Below are 15,359 nucleotides of genomic sequence, written 5' to 3'. Positions count from 1 at the left end.
TTACTTTTCTTGAATACTTCTTCCCTATAAGATAAATGATATGAATAAATTTAGGTATGACCACTGTAATGAAGCTATGAAGAGGTGACATAAAAGTACAAACAAGCTAGAAAGCATTAGTATAGTCCAATCCTTAAAACCTTTGATTTATAGAATGCCAACTTTACTGTATTTTCAGTTATCCATTATCAAATCTTCACTAACCAAATTAATCAAGATTAAATTTAATTTTTAATCAAGATTAAAAAGTTAGTAAAATGAAGGGCCACAAGACCAGTAGCATCACGCATAAACTCACAAGTACTGACTACAGAAAGCAGAGACCACAAGATATTCTGAAAGAAGCTATAAATACTGAAATGTGTATGCATTATGAAAGTATTTTTGTCTTATTTCAATAAAATTAAAATAAAACAATTATAGAAAAGTCCCTGAGTATATGTTTACTCAAGAGTTTTTCCTCATATTTTACAGTTGTAATCATGGACTCTGACACTACTGAGTCCTTTTATCACGTGACATAGTATCTGTTAGGTTACAGTTTTCAGCTTTATTTTAATGGCTATCTAATATTCCATAGTAATTTTTAAATTAGTCCCCCAACTTTCTGATATTTATCATGTAATGCTGAAATCAGTATTCATATACATACTACATTTCCTATATTTGAAGTTACTTCATTAGACTACACCTTATTTTCTAGTTTTATTTTTTAAATCAGAATAGACTACATACAGCTGGGACTTGATTCTAGTTTCTTTTTAAAGATTTTTATTTACTTTTTGGTCAGCAAGAGAGAGAGAGAGAGCACAAGCAGGGAGAAGCAGGCAGAGGGAGAATCAGGCTCCCCATTAAGCAAGGAGCCCAACGCAGGACTCAATCTCAGGACTCTGGGATCATGACCCGAGCGGAAGGCAGCCACTTAACTGACTGACTGAGCCACCCAGGTGTCCCTTGAATCTAATTTTAAAGGAATGAGAACTTAAGTAGACTAAAGTTGGAGATTCTGGAAGCTCCTGATCACTTAGAATCCCAGAGGCACTGGAAAAGAGTAAAAACAAGTAATTTGGACAGAATAGTAACAGTACTTTAAAAAACGACAGGATTCAGAAACTGGGTGACTTTAAAATGCAATGCTAACATTAAAGTTTCAAAACACTCTTTTATCTTCTAAGAAAAGGATATTACCAAGTCTTTTATTTCCTTTAGACGTGATTCTGAGAAAGTTGTAAAAACAAAATTTCCCACAGACTACTGGATTGTAGGTAAAGGAGTCAAAGGCCTCTACGTGTATACACACTCACTCACATATATTTCAACTACTATTTTGTTAAACATATGCACAAGGAGAGATATAAACAAAACTGGCCCTGAACTGATCGTTGTTGAAGCTAGATGAGGGAATTCATTACTTTTTAGTCTGCATGAAATTTTAATTAAAAGTTAAACTCATGGGGCGCCTGGGTGGCTCAGTGGGTTAAAGCCTCTGCCTTCGGCTCAGGACATGATCCCAGGGTCCTGGGACTGAGGCCCACATCAGGCTCTCTGCTCAGCAGGGAGCCTGCTCCCCCCCCCCCACCCTGCCTACTTGTGATCTCTCTCTGTCAAATAAATAAATAAAATCTTTGGAAAAAAAAAAGTTAAACTCATGATACAAAACAAAAAAATTACAATCCCCGATAAGAGTTATTTATGGGCGGCTTTTAATTTTACTACTGCAGAGAATGAAAGCCGCTGTGTCTTTCCTACTGCCTAATTGTAAACGGACCCTCTATGGATCCTGATCCTGGCAAAACTTTACGCTGCCGAGTTTCGAGTCCTCAGCTCCAGCACCCCGGAAAAGGAGAGCTGAGAACACAAAGAGGAGAGAGGCAAGGGCAGGGCCTCGGGCTCCTCGCAAGGTTTCCCCTCAGACACGGAGGAGTCTGCGAAACCGGGTAAGGACCGAAGCTCGCTTAAGCTAAAGAGAATAGCAATCTCCTCCGGCCAAAGGGGGCACCACCTCAGGAGGCCGCCCCGCCGGGTACAGGCGACCAGACTCTCGCGGTCAACGCAGACCCCGACCTTTCCAAAGTCTCTCTGGACCCGTGGAAACGGCACAGGGGTGTTACCGAGACCGCGGGCTGAGCGCTGTCACCAACAGGAGCCGAAGCCGAGGCCGCGGCGTTTCCGCCTTGGCGGAGACTCCTCGAGGCAGGAAGAATAACAGGAAAGTTTCACCGCCTCAAGTAGCCAGGACTAGTGGTATCCAAGCGGGTCCCGGCCCTGCCAAGCCCCCCATCCCCGCCTCAAACGGCCTCCGGAACCACGGACCACCGGCCTGACCTCCGGCCTGACCCCAGACCCAGGATCCCTCCCTTTCTCCTCGCTTGCCACCTAAGGCTCGTCTGAATCCCAGACTAGGAACTCCTAAACCCGGACCGCAGCGCGAGGAGAAAAACAAAGACCCTTGACGCGAAGACTGCCACACTTACCCGCCTGAATCCAGGCGTGAAAACGGCTGAGAGGAACCTGGCACTTAAAGCTCAGCATCCAAAATGGCGGCTCGCTCAGCCTCGGCACAAACGAGCGCGGGCGGAGGGATCTGCGGGACCAAGCTAGCCACGCCCCCCTCCCAGAGATTGGCTGCGCGCCCGCCGCTCCCGGAACTCACGTCCTGAAGGGCTCGAGGTTCCTTCATTCAGCTCCCTTTGGAGCCGGCGCGATGGGGACTACTTCCCGCGGCGGAGGCATGAGAGGTGACGCGTAGACACGTCACGCCTCGTGCGTGACGATGGTCATCTGGCAGAGGCGCACCCTGGGTAGGGCAGGTCTTACCGTGGGCTCGGAGAGGCAGGCGGGAGTGGTTTGTTCTCTTGTTCTTTGCGCAGTACGTTTTCCTGGATTGTTCCAGTCCCTCGAAAAACTGGCTCCTGTACTACCTTTTGGACACCCGGAGTTACTCCCTGAAATTTGCTCCCGTCCTTCTCTCAACTCCAGTCGCCCTAGGAGCTTGCCCCCAGGTGTCAGGTTCTTTACTCCAGCGGCAATGACTGAGAAGGTTTCGATTCTTTAGACGCTGTTTATCCAAGCCTTCACCCTAGTCCCTTAGTTGCCCACCATCACTCCATTTGATGCCCTTCAATAGCTCTGCCCCTCTTTTAAACAAACCTGATTGCTCTTTTGAGCCAAATCTCCAGTCTGTATTATTGAATTCACTAATATTTCCTTAACAAAACGTTCTACGGGAATTTACCTTATCTCTATTCAGAGGAAACTTTCACTTAGTTTTGTTTTTTCACTTGAAAACCGGTCCTCAGGTCACTGAGAGAAGGGGCTTCCTCGGCTCTTGGCCTCTAGGAGAGGTAATTCTGCCCCCTACTGTAGAGGCTGCATCTACTGGGACCAGAATTGGTTTGGAAAATTGTAACGCGGTCGTGTGACAAGAATGGAGCGTTACTGGATGAGGTTTATATGAATTTAGAAACAGCGTGTTTTTGTAACAACTTGAAATATTTCCGTAAAAGACCGGTTCCAGAACCTCAGTGAACCTCAGTGTTTGATTCTTTTAAAATGTGTGTGTTGGGGGAGAGGTTTCCCCTGTAAATGCATGCAAATATAATTGAGTCTGCCACGCACTAAGATAATGGCATCTTAAAAAATGGAAGTGAGGGGCGCATGGGTGGCTCAGTCAGTTAAGTGTCTGCCTTTGGCTCAGGTCATGATCCCAGGGTCCTAGGATGAGTACCCCATCAGGCTCCCTACTCAGCCGGGAGCCTGGCTCTCCCTCTCCCTCTGCAGCTCCCCCTGCTTGTTCTCTCTCTGTGTCTCTTTCTCTCTGTGTGTCAAATAAATAAATAAAATTTTTAAAAAAAGAAAATGGACGTGAGAGCGGACTGCTCGAATTTAAAAAAGCATTAGAGACACTGCAACCAAACGTAATGTGTGTGGGTCTTGTTTAATGATTCAACAAACCAACTAGAAAAGACATTTTTTTAAACAACCAGGGAAATTAGATTATGGACCAGGTATTATATGATACCAACTAACCAAAGAATTGTTATTTTGTTAAGCATGAAAATGGCATGAGAATTTGTAAGAAAGTGTCCTTTGAGAATTTTTTTTCCTTTGAGAAATATTTAAATGATAAATACTTTGCATTGGGGTTAAAATGGGGCAAAAATCTTGATGATCATTTAATTGAGTGAGTTATTATTGTACAATTTTCTCTACCTTTAAGTATGTTTTAAAATGTTCATAGTGAGGGCACCTGGGTGGCTCAGTGGGTTAAAGCCTCTGCCTTCGGCTCAGGTCATGATCTCAGGGTCCTGGGATCCAGCCCCGCTTAGGGCTCTCTGCTTGGCGGGGAGCCTGCTTCCCCCTCTCTCTCTGCCTGCCTCTCTGCCTACTTGTGATCTCTGTCTGTCAAATAAATAAATAAAATCTTTTAAAAAAATGTTCATAGTCAATAAGTCAAAAGGTGAAAACAACCCAACTGTCTGTTGTCCAATGACCAATAAAAGATGGCACATAGGGGCGCCTGGGTGGCTCAGTGGGTTAAAGCCTCTGCCTTCGGCTCAGGTCATGATCCCAGGGTCCTGGGATCGAGCCCCGAATTGGGCTCTCTGCTTGGCAGGGAGCCTGCTTCTCTCTCTCTCTCTCTCTCTCCCCCCCTACCTTTCTGCCTACTTGTGATCTCTGTCTGTCAAATAAATAAAATCTTAAAAAAAAAAAGATGGTACATATATGCAATGGAATATTATTCATGCTAGAAAAGAAGGAAATTCTGATACATCATCTACAACATGGACAAACCTTGAAGCTATTATAGTATGTGAAATAAGCCAGTCACAAAAGGACCTAACACTGCGTAATTCTATCTATATAAGGTCTCTGAAGAGGTCAAATTCAGACAGGGAGAAAGTAGAATAGTGATTACCAGGGGCCAGGGGAGGGGAAAGAGGGAAGTGGTTCTTTAATAAGTACAGTTTCATTTTGGGAAAACAAAAAAGGTCTAGAGATATATGGCAGTGAAGGCTACATGACAATGTGAATGTACTTAATGCCACTGAAGCATATAATTAAAAATGGTTAAAAAGCTAATTTTTAGATTATATATATTTCACCACAATAAAAAAACTGTTCATAACAAAAATGTTTAAGTCCTTGCCATGGACAAGGATTAAATAAACAGAATATATGCTAATCATTTAAATGCAAAATATGGAATCTTCTATAAGAAAACTGGCTCTAAAGAAAAGAGACTAATAAAACATAATAAGCAAATGAAATACATAAAACTCAATTGGATCCTGGTTAGATAAAAAAGGATACTTGGGGAAACAATTTAGGCAATTCAAATGTGTTTCAAGTATTAGATATTATGAAATTATTGTTTATTTTCACAGGCAGTAATAATTGTAGTTGAACAGGGAAGTCCCCTTATTCTTGGAGATGCATGTTGAACTATGTAAAAGTAAAGGATCATGGTGCCTGCAACTTACTTTCAAATTGCTCAGAGAAAAAAAAAATGTGTGTGTTTTTATACTAAACTTTATATACCTCCATGGGAAATAGTAGTTTCCCCCCCAAAACTATGAGATTAAGCCATGGTCCCAGCAATAAATAAATATATTCTGATTCTGCTCTTGATTTAGTTTAAAAGAGAATAAGGAGTGAATTTAATACCTTCTCTTTTTTTAAGAGAAAAATGTTTGTTTTTACTAATTTGAGAGTGTATGTGTGGAGTTTAATGAAAGACTCCCCATGCCATTTTTAATTTTTTGGAAAATATTATTTAAAATTTATGCATTTTTTATTTTAAATTTAACACAAATAGGATAATAACATGCACACTATTCAGTAAACCTGCTTTTAATTTTTTTAATTTTTTAAAAGCTAATTTCCCTTTTTTTTAAAGATTTTATTTATTTTTTTGACAGACAGAGATCGCAAGCAGGCAGAGAGACAGGCAGAGAGAGAGGGAGAAGCAGGCTCCCCACTGAGCAGAGAGCCCGATGCGGGAATCGATTCCAGGACCCCGAGATCATAACCTGAGCCAAAGGCAGAGGCTTTAACTCACTGAGCCACCCAGGCGCCCCTTATTTTTATTTTTTAATTAAATATTTTATTTATTTATTTATTTTAGAGAGAGCCATGTGAAGCTTGATCTCACAGCCCCAAGATCATGACCTGAGCTGAAATCAAGAGTCAAGGACTTAACCGACTGAGCCACCCAGGCACCCCTAAACTGCTTTTTATATTTAATATAGTCTGTATATCATTTTTTAAGATTTTATTTTTAAGTAATCTCTATACCCATGTGGGACTCAAACTTAAAACCCTGAGATCAAGAGTTGCACACTGTACTGACCAAGCCAGCCAGGCACCCCATTCTGCATATCCTTTTCTGTCAACATGTATGTCCAACTTTAACCATGGAAGCAGATATACCATTATTTAGCCAATCTCTTACTAATACTTAAGTTGATTCCAATAATTGTTCTATAATGTGCTATAGTGAATAACCTTCTAAGTATGTATATGCACACATTCAGAATACTTTTCAGACAGATTCTTGTAAGTGGCATTGCTAGGTCAAAGGGTATGCATATTTAAAAATTTGATTCCCATGTTACTTGTCCCCCAAAATTCATATGTTGAAGTGCTAACTTCCAGTATCTCAGAATATGACCTTATTTGGACATTGAGTGTTTACAGAGGTAGTCAAGTTCAAATTAAGTCCTTAGAGTGGGCCCTAATCCAATATGACTTACCTATATCCCCATAAAAAGGTTAAATTTGGAGACAGATGCACACTCAAGAAGAACACCAAGTGAAAATAAAGACAGAGATGGAGGTGAAGCTCTACAAATCGAGAAACACCAAAGGTGGTCAGCAAACCACCAGAAGCTAGGAAAAGGCTTGGAACAGATTCTTCCATATAGCCCTCAGAAGGCACTAGCCCTACTGACAACTTGATCTAGGACTTCTAACCACTAGAATCACGAGACAATAAATTTCTGTTGCTTAAGCAATCCAGTCTGTGGTACTTTGTTACAGCAGACTTACCAAACTAGTATAACCCATTACCAGCCTTCTCTCCCAAAAGGTTCTATTATTTTATCCTCCTAAAAAGTGTATGAGAGTGCCCATTTTCTCACACTCTCCAACTATGGGCATTGTCAATCTTTCTAATCTTCTTGAAACAATAAATTAATTTGCATACCTTTGAACATTAGTAAGATTGACTAGCTTGTAAATACTGGGCTCATTATAGTTTTTTGCCCATTTTCCTAATGGTGCAGATAAACTTTTAAAATACATTTTTTACAGTAATGCATAAATAACCAACCACACATGCACATGCGCACATACGCACACACACAGCTGAAAAAAGTTTTGCAGTAAACATTAAATCTCCTTCCTCTGCCACTTAGTCTTTTAGTCCCTCGCTCTAGAAATAGAATAACCATTGTTACCAGCTTCTGGCGCCTGTGAGCAAGTTACTTTTTTTTTTTTTTAAGATTTTATTTATTTATTTGACAGACAGAGATCACAAGTAGGCAGAGACGCAGGCAGAGAGAGAGAGAGAGAGAGAGAGGGAAGCAGGCTCCCTGCTGAGCAGAGAGCCTGATGCCGGACTCGATCCCAGGACCCTGAGATGGTGACCTGAGCTGAAGGCAGAGGCCTAACCCACTAAGCCACCCCGGTGCCCCTGAGCAAGTTACTTAATCTCTCTGTGCCTCAGTTCCTCATCTGTAAAATGGAATAATATCATTTACCTTAATAAAGTTGTTGTGAGGATTAAGTGTGTTAATTACGAAAAGCTCTTAGAACAGTGTATTAAATAGGTAATGTTAAATGCTTTCAAAATCCTTCCAGTGATATTATATGCATGTAAAACCATATGTATATACATACCCTTTTTTCACACATGTAGTAGCATACTATGCACACTACACCATAACCTAAACTATAACATACATTAAGATATATGTTCATATCAGTAGTTGTCAATAATTCTCATTCTTTAAAGGACTGCATAATCCTCCAATATATATGTGTACCATAATTTTTTAAGCACTGATCTATTGATGGGAATTTAAGTTATTTCCAGTATTTTGCCTCTGTAAACAATGCTGCAATGATTAGATATTGGCTTGCATGGATTGTATTTAACAGGTAAATTCCCAGAAGCATAAGGATCGAAGGGTAGGTATATTTTTAACGTTAATAGTTATTGCCAGATCACCCTTGACAGAGGAAGCATCAATTTACAACGCCGCCAATGCGTGAGAGTTTCTATTTCCCCATGCCCTCAGTAGCACAGTGTGTCTGGATAAGTTTGAATAACTTGACATTATTGCAACCTTACTCAAACCATGAAAGTAAAGATGAGTGAAAAATGTCACGGAGCCCATGTCTTGCTAAAAGTGAGATTCAGGGGCGCCTGGGTGGCTCAGTGGGTTGAGCCTCTGCCTTCAGCTCAGGTCATGATCTCAGGGTCCTGGGATCGAGCCCCTCATCGGGCTCTCTGCTCAGCGGGGAGCCTGCTTCCCCCTCTCTCTCTGCCTGCTTCTCTGCCTACTTGTGATCTCTGTCAAGTAAATAAATAAAATCTTTTAAAAAATAATAAAATAAGGGCGCCTGGGTGGCTCAGTGGGTTAAAGTCTCTGCTTTCAGCTCAGGTCATGATCCCAGGGTCCTGGGATCGATCGAGCTCCACATCAAGCTCTCTGCTCAGCAGGGAGCCTGCTTCCCCTCCTCTCTCTCTGCCTGCCTCTGCCTACTTGTGATCTCTGTCTGTCAAATAAATCAATAAAATCTTTTAAATAAATAAATAAATAAATAAAATAAAAGTGAGATGATTCATTTAGAAAAATTGCTTCCTACCCAGCAGTTGCTTCAATTCACCATTCATCACCTGTATTTTGTCCTAATTATTTAGATCCTAGAACACATCAGTGTAAATCGTACCACACCAGCCGGTTATCCAAACAGTACCTCTGTCCGTGGCTAAATAGACCAGTTTCATTCGGAAGCAAAACATAATTGAAAAAAATCAAACTGATTCACATCATTTTGCTTGAAAATTCTGTTTTGCTCCTAGGATAAAAATTAATGCATAACATTTCTTTGGTTAACTAACCAGTACCTCTTTTTTGTGTAAATGATTATAACTAGAGGCCATAACAAAAACCTGATATAGTGCTTGAACGCGGCAGAATAAGGATCCTTAACAGGCCTGCAGGCCAAGATCAGGCAGGGCTGATTTTGTACACTCCCTCCAGCGAAGAATGGTTTGTACAGCAGTGATGGATTGTAAAAAACAAAAAACAAAAGGAAAGAAGAATATGTGACAGAATCCTTATGTGCCCACAAATAAAATATTTATTAACTGGCCTTTTATGGAAAAGTTTTGCTGACTGCTACAATAGAAGAAAGTACTACACATTTTGTAAGAGAGAAGAGAAAGATGATGGGCAGAGAGTAATCTGTCTTTTTTCCTTTTTTTTTGTTTTTAAAGATTTTATTTATTTATTCCTCAGAGAGAGAGAGAACCCATGTGTGAGCACAAGCAGGGAGAGCAGCAGGCAGAGAAAGAGGGAGAACCAGGCTCCCTGGTGAATAAGGAGCCTGACGGGGCACCCAATCCCAGGACCCTGGGATCGTGACCTGAGCTGAAGGTAGACACTTAACCGACCGAGCCATCCATGTGTGCCCCCCCACCTTTTTTTTTTTTTTTTTAAGATTTATTATTTGAGAGAGAGAGTCAGGGGACGGTCTAAGCAGACTTTCCGCTGACTCTCTGCTGAGAGAATTCTAAGCAGACTCTCTGCTGAGCATAGAGCTAACTCAGGCTGGATCTCACAACCCTGAGATCATGACCTGAGCCAGAATCAAGAGTTGGACGCTTAACTGACTGAGCCACCTGGGTGCCCCTTGTCTTTTTTGTTTTAAACATTAACGTTTAGAAAAGGGAAAGTTGGGGCACCTGAGTGGCTCAGCGGGTTAAAGCCTCTGCCTTCGACTCAGGTCATGATCCTAGGGTCCTAGGATCGAGCCCCGCATCGGGCTCTCTGCTCAGCAGGGAGCCTGCTTCCTCCTCTCTCTCTGCCTACTTGTGATCTCTGTCTGTCAAATAAATAAATAAAATCTTAAAAAAAAAAGAAGAAAAGGGAAAGTTTTGGGGCACCCACATGGCTCAGTGGGTTAAGTGTCTGACTTTAGCTCAACCCTCAGTGGGGAGTCTGCTTGTCCCTCTACTTCTGCCCCTCCCCCACTGGTCCTCACTCTCTCAAATGAATAAAATCATAAATAAATAAAATATTTTAAAAAATAAAAGGGAAAGTCTCAGAAATAAAAAATACGGGCCACTCTGGACATTTTCATAGGCCTGTAGAAAAATCAAGAGCATTTTTTAGAGCACCTATGGAATGATTTCTTCAGAGAACTTATCAATATCATTAATTGGGGCTACATATGAATATTAAATATTTCTATGGTATTTTTCAGTTTACAAGTTACTTACAAACACATTATCTCAATTTGAGGCTCATGACATTCCTATGAAGCAATGATGGGTCAGAAGTGATTGTTCATTTTTATAGGAAAAAGGTGAAGCTCAGAGCTATAGTGATCAGTCCAAGGACAACAGTAAGCACCAGGGTCAGATCTTGACCCAGATCTTGAGACTAGTCTTTCTGTTATATACTTTCCATTATCCATAATGATTCGCATCCTGGTTTTACCTCAGGTTTTACCTCAAATTCATGCATATTGATTTCATCAACAAATGAAAAGAAAAATGCATTAAATCATGATTATGATTCTGATTTGGGTTCATATACAAGATCAAAAGAGAGTTCTCAAATCAGATTGTTTTCATAGCATTTATCATCATTGCAATCATCCTAGAAAATTTAATTTTTCCTTAAATGACTCTAAAAGGATGAGAATATAATCTAGATTCTAAATATAAACTCAAGGGGTACCTGGGTGGCTCAGTGGGTTAAAGCCTCTGCCTTTGGCTCAAGTCATGATCTCGGGGTCCTGGGATCGAGCCCCACATCGGGCTCTCTGCTCAGTGGAGAGCCTGCTTCCTTCTCTCTCTCTGCCTGCCTCTCTGCCTACTTGTGATCTCTGTCTGTCAAATAAATATATAAAACTCATTTAAAAAATTTTAAAATACATGAAATATAAACTCAAAAGTTAAAACAATCTCCTTAAAATATAAGATTTATATCCAGACTATCTGATACTGGCATAAAGATAGACATATCGACCAATGGTATACAATTGAAAGTCCAGAAGAAAACCCGTACATTTATGGTCAACTGATACTCAACAAGGATAACAAGACAGATCAATGGGTAAAGAATAGACTTTTCAACAAATAATTCTAGAAAAACTGGATATCCACAAGCAAAAGAATAAAGTTGAGACTCCCTGTCTCACACTTATGCAAAAATTAACTCAAAATGGATCAAAAACGTAAATGTAAGAGCCAAAACTAGAAAACTCTGAGAATACATGGATGTAAACCTTCATGACTGTAGACTAGGAGGTGGCTTCTTAGATATGACACCTAAATCACAAGCAGCCAAAGAAAAAATACACAAGTTGGATTTCATACATAAGAATAGTTGGTGCTTCCAAGGACACTACCAAGAAAGTAAAAAGACAGCCTACACAATGGCAGAAAATTTTGGAAGTCACCGATTCTCTAAGAGTCTAGTCTAACCAGAATATTGAAAAACACCAACTTTTAAAATCAACACTGAAAAGACAAAAACCCAATTTAAAAATGGGCAAAGGAGTTGTATAAGGCATTCCTCAAATGGTCAGTAATAAGCACATGAGAAGGTGTTCAACACCCTTAGTCATCAGGGAAATGTAAGTCAAAACTACAATAAGTTGTCACTTCACACCCACTACAATGGCTATAGTAAAAAAAGAAAAACAATAACAAGTGTCATCTAGGATATGGATAAATTGGAACCCTCCTACATTGCTGGTAGGAATATAAATTGATTTAAGCAGAGAGCCTGATGCAGGCACTTTGGTAAACCGTCCGGCAGTTCCTCAAAAAGTTAGAGTTACCATATGACCCAGTAATTTCACTCCTAGGTATATACCTAAGAGAATTTAAAAAATATGTTCACACAAATATTCACAGCAACAGTATTCAGAAAAGCTGGTAAGTGGAAACAACACAAATATCCATCAACTGACGAATGGAAGTAAAATATAGTATATCCATACAGTGGAGTATTACTCGGCCATAAAAAGGAATGAAGTATTGGGGCACTTGGCTGGCTCAGTTGGTAGAGCATGTGACTCTTGGTCTCAGGGTCATGAGTTAGAACCCCTATGTTGGAGGTAGTGTTTACTTAAAAAGAAAAAACCAAAAAAAAAAAAAAAGGAATAAAGCACTGACACAATGGATGTTAACATGTCCAACATAGATGAATCTTGAAAACATTATACCAAGTGAAAGAAGCAGACACAAAAGGCCCCATGTTGTATGATTCCATTTTTCTGAAATGTCCAGAATAGGCAAATCTGCAGAGACAGAAACTAGATGAGTGATTCCCAAAGGTTATGGGGAGGAAGAGTGGGGAGTGACTGCTAATGATTATAGGGTTTCTATTTGGGGCAATGAAAATGTTTTGGAATTAGATTATGGTGATGTTGCATGACCTTGTGAATATACTAAAACCACTGAATTACATACTCTAAACATATGACTTTCAGGGGTACCTGGCTGGCTCAGAAGGTAGAGCAGTTAATCTTGGGGTTATAAATTCAAGCCCTGTGCTGGGTGTGGAGATTACTTAAAAATAAAATCTTTACCAGGAAAAAAAAAAAGTGCTAATTTCATAGTATGTAAATTTTATCTTAATAAATGTTTAAATGAAGTTCTTTAAATTATCTTACCTATACTATTGTAATGTAAAGCCCTAATGAGGTCATTGTAGAAGTCAGTAAATATAAAACAGATTAGGAAGATATTTCAAGGAAAAGTTTATAGAGTTGAAGTGGCAAAATAATAGCACAACTGAGTTGACTGGGAAAGTAGGAAAAAAAATGAAGCTGAGAAAAAAATCCATGATTAATGAAAAAGTATTCTAGATCCACAAGTTTAGGTGAGAACAGAGGAAAAAGAAACTAATTCCTTATTCAGTAATTTTTCCCATATTTGATTATAACCCTGAGTCACACCACCTCTGAGACACAAGAAGGTTATAAGAATAGCATTATTATGATCCTATTTTATTTGCAGCTCAAGGAGATAGAACAAGCTGCCCAGCTTCACACAGTAACTTAATGATGAAATTAAGAAATTTCACTGAAGGCTTTCTCCTAATGTTTTACCTGCTTGCTATTTTCATGTTGCAAATATCATCTATGTCAACTTTAAAGTGACATAATAAAGCTATATTGGCATCGCTCAGTCTAAACTCATCAAGAATTACTGTTAAGTATGAAAACCAATGTTTATTCCAGCTTGCATTCTTTTTTTCCCCAAGTTTTTATTTAAATTCCAGTTAGTTAAGAGACAGTGTTAAATTCATTTCAGGTGTAGAATTTAGTGATTCAACACTTACATAAAATACCCGGTTGCTCATCACAACAAGTGACATGTGCCCTAATCCCCACCCCCTCTTTAACCCATCACCTCCACCTCCCTATACTTATGAGTCTGGTTTTTTTGGTTTGCCTATCTCGTTTCCCCCCGTGTTCATTTATTTTGTTTCTTAAATTCCACATGAGTGGGCGCCTGGGTGGCTCAGTGGGTTAAGCCTCTGCCTTCGGCTCAGGTCATGATCTCAGGGTCCTGGGATCGAGTCCCGCGTCAGGCTCTCTGCTCTGCAGGGAGCCTGCTTCCTTCTCCTCTCTCTCTCTCTCTGCCTGCCACTCTGCCTACTTGTGATCTCTCTGTCAAATAAATAAATAAAAATGTTTAATTAAAAAAAAATTCCACATGAGTGAAATCTTATGGTAGTTGTCGTTCTTTGACTTATTTCTCTTAGCATAATACTCTCTAACTCCATCCATGCCACTGTACAATGGCAAAATTTCACTCTTTTTTATGGCTGAGTAGTATTCTAGTATGTGTGTGTGTGTGTGTGTGTGTGTGTGTGTATATACGTCTTTTCTCAAGGTTTATTTATTTGAGAAACAGAGAGCATGTGCATGCATGAGGAGGGGGAGCGGAAGAGGGAGAGAGAGAGAAAGAACCTCAAGCAGTCTCCCCACTGAGCACAGAGCCCAACATGTGGCTTGATATCACGATCCTGAAATCATGATCTGAGCTGAAATTGAGAATCCAACACTTAACCGACTGAGCCACCCAGTCACCCCACACTACATCTTCTTTATCCATTCATCAGTGGATGAATGTTTGGGATCTTTCCATAATATGGCTATTGTAGATAATGTTGCTATAAACACTGGGGTGCATGTATCCCTCCAAATTAATATTTTTGTATCCTTTGAGTAAAGAACTAGTAATGCAATTTATTCCACCTTGCATTCTTATATGAAACTGTTTTAAAAAAACTTCTGGTTAGATGAGACTATTCCACTTTCTGGTTATCTGGGAATTAAAATTTAAAATGAAATTTAAATTAACTGAAATTAAAGATTAATAATTTCTACCTAAATATCCCAGCCACAATAAATGAATGAATGAATGAAGCTATTTACCACACAATTGTGAAGAACAAGTTCCTTCAATATAGCCATTCTCTCACATTAAACACAAGAGGCAGAAAATAATATCATCTCATTGGAGACTTATGGGAAGAACATTTTGCAAAAACACCTTATGCAAATACCAGGACTTGTTGCTTTAAAAACAAGTGCCAGCCTCTTCATTAGCTCTTCTGCCTTCCTGGGGCCAGGAATCACAAGGACTATTTGTGTAATGCTTTCATATCTTCATTTTACTTAATCCTCTGTTTACAACAACCCTTTGAGAGCAGAGGTTCCGAATTATTACATTATTACCCAGTTTACATTTTGGGAAGCAGAGGTTCAGCATAGGGACTTGCTCAAAGTCACAGGCTGGTCAGTGGCAGGGCTGGGACTCAATTGAGGCTAGATCCTCTGTTACCAGATCCCATCTTTTCACCGCATCCCCTACTTCAGGTAAGCTGTGTTAGAGGCAGTCTTAGGCATTCCACAAGAAGACAGGATAAAAGGAGGGAAAGGAAAAGCAGTGAGGAAATAGGGATGATGACAAGGGAAGGAGGTGTCTTATTAGGAAATGAGTCTAACTACTTTCAATTGCCCCAAATGCTCCTTAAGTGGCAACCGTGCCACTTAACCGTTACTCTGTACCTTACGCCCCTAGGTCTACAGCTACTGTT

At 40.0% G+C, this 15,359-nt stretch overlaps 1 protein-coding gene across 3 annotated transcripts in view; it reads right to left on the bottom strand.

Moving 5' to 3' along the window:
* The window catches only part of IST1 (IST1 factor associated with ESCRT-III), a 32,441-nt gene extending 29,878 nt beyond the window's left edge, over positions 1-2,563 (bottom strand). For 2 of the 3 annotated variants that reach the window (XM_080827663.1, XM_080827665.1), the window contains exon 1: positions 2,475-2,562. The gene's annotated coding sequence lies outside the window, so the exon portion shown is untranslated. Of the gene's footprint in view, positions 1-2,474 lie in introns of all 3 variants that reach the window. The other variant, XM_080827664.1, reaches the window with a different exon arrangement.
* Positions 2,564-15,359: the final 12,796 nt, after the last annotated feature.

The sequence above is a fragment of the Martes martes genome (assembly GCF_963455335.1).
Source record: "Martes martes genome assembly, chromosome: 17".
Classification (NCBI taxonomy): domain Eukaryota; kingdom Metazoa; phylum Chordata; class Mammalia; order Carnivora; family Mustelidae; genus Martes; species Martes martes.
Note: the sequence above shows the minus strand (reverse complement) of the source record. Positions and strands in the feature narration are given on the sequence as shown.